Source organism: Lycium ferocissimum, unplaced genomic scaffold (assembly GCF_029784015.1).
Source record: "Lycium ferocissimum isolate CSIRO_LF1 unplaced genomic scaffold, AGI_CSIRO_Lferr_CH_V1 ctg12064, whole genome shotgun sequence".
NCBI classification, from domain to species: Eukaryota; Viridiplantae; Streptophyta; class Magnoliopsida; order Solanales; family Solanaceae; genus Lycium; species Lycium ferocissimum.
Window position 1 is genome coordinate 3,908 of NW_026714165.1, and position 3,671 is coordinate 7,578.

Genomic DNA, 3,671 nt, shown 5'->3' on the forward strand with positions numbered 1-3,671 from the left:
AATTTTGAACAGCGACAAGTTAATGGAGCCATACCTGAGAATTAACCATGCAGGAAGAATTGATAACAAATATGAAAGGGGAGAGGAGTCCTTATGTTCAAATCCCCTAGAAGAAGAACTTAAAGGATGATTATAGTGACAGTTTGTTCAGTTTTGCAAGTTATAATTCTGCAGAGTAGTTAAAGAAGGAATATCAACTGGGAACAACACTGAAGTCACAACAGCAAACAGGTAACCAAAACCACAGCAGCAGAACCATTTCCATACAACAACAGCGCAAACAAAGTAATAAGTGCTACTAGGACAGTAGCAGCAGAACCAAACCCAAACAAAAACAGCTCAAACGAAACTGCAAATGCTACAACGACAGACATACATTTCGATTAGATTGGAAAACACATGTATTTGGGATTATAATGAGTATATGGGCGATTGAGAAATGTGTGGTATCATCATCTTTAGGTGCTCATTCCGTTTCTCAAAAACCTTTTGATCTCATGATAATTTCAAAACATGTGAGGCATCATTCCATCACAGCAAACCACAGTTTGAAAGGGGAAAGCGGCAACAGGAAGAAACAAGAGAAGAAATAAGAAACCTCAGAGAAGTCAATGATTTAGGAGCATACATCTTCGATTTGGGTTGAAAAAGTGCAACTTGCAGCTAGATCTTAACCACCATCATTCAAGATTTGAGAATAAAAGAGTACCAAATCAGAGATGGAAAGGAATGAAATGGAAGAAATATAAGTAAATAAAGAACTGGCAACTTCAACATGGAAACAAATTTCAGAATAATCTTGGTCGGCAAAGGTCCAACACTGAAGAAAGGGGATCCACATTTTTACACATGAACTTTCCTTTTCTAGTCTCTCTTCTGCACTTTTCGTTTGTTTTAGATTTTGCTTATTATTTGTTGAACTCTTTACTTTGATAAATCTATATAATATAAAGCGTAGACAATTGATATACCTCTCATCAAGCCATCATTCATATTTATCTTTTTTCTCAATTTTTTGAGTTTTTCCCTATTTTTCTTCACCTATGTGCTATTTTTTTTATAAAAAAAAAAAAAGTCACTTCTTATAGTAATTAATACTCCATATTAACTGCCATTTATTGTGCCCTCTCTTTAGTAACCTGACCAGCATTCATATATTTAGTTTCTGGTTTTTATTCTGTCCAATCACTGCATTTAAAAGCCCACATCATTTCTATTAAATAAATATATTAATAGAGCCCTTCACGTTTGCTTTTCCTAATAAAGTCATGAATAACCATTCGCTTTTCCTAATAAAGCCATTGATAGACGTTTTCTTTTCTTAATCTACAATACATTGTTTATTGAGGTTCATCTATTATAAGTTGAGAAAAATAAGGTTTTCCCTAATCCTCCTCATTCAATCTATATCTATATCTATGTATGATATAAAGTTAGGCATAGATAAGGTGATGTGATGCATATCATGCCTAAAAATGCATTTATCTTTTTCCTCCTTTTTTTGACCTTTTCTCTAATCATAAAATAAATAAATAAAACTCTAATTATATCTTAATTATTGTGCTAAAGGAGAACTAGAAATGCATTTGAAAGTTATTATTTTTAACTCTCTAATTAATCATCCGAAAATTCCAACCGGCTGTCACTTTAGTCATCCTATAAATTAGTCTTATTATTTACTCCCACTCCATTTCTTATGAATTTAATATATCAAGAATGTGTTATTTCCGTTACATCATAATGATCATTACGTTGGTTTTTGGTTACTGAACTCTTTGGAGGAATCACATTTATTATGTGCTCTCTCAAATTTATATAAAGGTATTCATATTATTATCTAACAATTAACAAATTATGGCTAGTGGTGTGGTTACAAATTTGGAGTTCTTTTGTAGTATTAATTATGTAGCAATGATAGGAGATAAAAAATCAAGAACCTATGCCTCATATGATCCATCAGTTTTTGCTTCTAGTTTTCGCTTCATCTGTGCATTGTGAAACCGCATATATATATATATATATATATATATATATATATATATATATATATATATATATATATATATATATATATATATATATCTTCTTTGCACTTAAAATAAATATAGTTAAAATTTATCTGGTGATATGTATGTTTTAGTGGATATTTATGTTGGTTAAATTTTTTCGAGAAAAAGGCTTGATAATAGAGAAAAGAGGAAGTTTTGCAAGGTTCGGTGAAATGGAGTACATGAGATGAAGCAAGAGTGCACACAGTGGAAGGTTATGTAGGTGTCAGACGACGACAGAAAAGAATTTGGACAAATGCGGTGGACAAATGAGGTGAGAAAGAGTCGTTAGTTTGATTTTATTTACGTCTTTACAATTGAAGAAAATATTACTCAAGGAGGAGTGAAGTTTGTAAGAGAGTGAAAACAGAGAATCGAAATCAGATGTGGTGAAGAACCAAAGTAGAGGGACAAATATGAGAAAAGCCATAAAATTGAGATCGGAATTAAGGGGGAGGAAACCAAAGAGGCATCGAAAGAAGTTTCTGACCAAACCAACAATCAGTAAATAAATAGTATGTAATGAGGCGGACAAAATCCTTCCTCCCTTATCAAAGTTTGTTCTTTCTTCACAAAACTGTTATTCACTTTTTATTATTAATAGTTTTGAAAATTTTAAGTGCACTAGAATTTCATGTTGTCCAAGAGTTTTTTAAAACTATTTTTGCTTAATCAGCTCATACAAATATTACATGACCATTTGTATCCCAAATTATAAATGTGTAAGCTACAACTTTTATTTTCAGAGGTATCTAAAGAGAAACAAACAAAAAGGAATTAAAGAAAGACAAAGAGTCAAGGAAAAAGAGAAAAGGAGTATTATAGTGCTACAAAATACTATTAAAGAAGGAAAAATGGAAAGCAAAATAAAAGGAAAAAGAAAAAATGAAAAAAAAAAAGGTGAAGAAAAGAGGAACAGCCAAAAGGTGCAGATTTATTTGTTTTATACTTTCTTTTCCTTTTATTTCACATTGCTTCTTTGTTGTTCTTTTCAAAATATGAGAAACATCAAAAAATATTTTAGAAAATAAAATGAAAATATGAATAAATTAAATATAACTTAGTCAAAGGATATATTTTTTTTCTAAGAATAAGAAATTCATTATTTTTATTTTTTCAAAAAGAACAAGCTAATTGATTAAGAAATGCTTATCAATTTTACATAACAAGATTTTCCCATTTATAGGACCTGTAAGTATGGTGCTTAAAGTATCGAAATTACACCTATTGATATGGGCGAAAATATTTAAATTTTAAATTTAGAAAATTTATAGAACTAATTTTTATATACATCTACAGAAAATTTAGTTTATCTTTTCTATTTGTAAAAATCTTTTTTATCTCAAGATTTTTGCAAGGACATATCATTGTTTTTTATCACCCGCGCTCGCGCGGACAAATTTACTAGTTAATAAAATAAGTTAGTGGGGTCACCCACTGTGCGTGCTTTATAAAAAAATATATATATATATATAAACAGTACAAGAATGAAAAACACCCTTATCGTTTTTGTCCAAAAGGGAAATATATACTTACTTACTATGCATTATTACACAATGAAATGCAAACCCAAGACATTAAAATCCGTAATCTTTCTAATTAAAGTCGTTTCTAGTCTGTCTG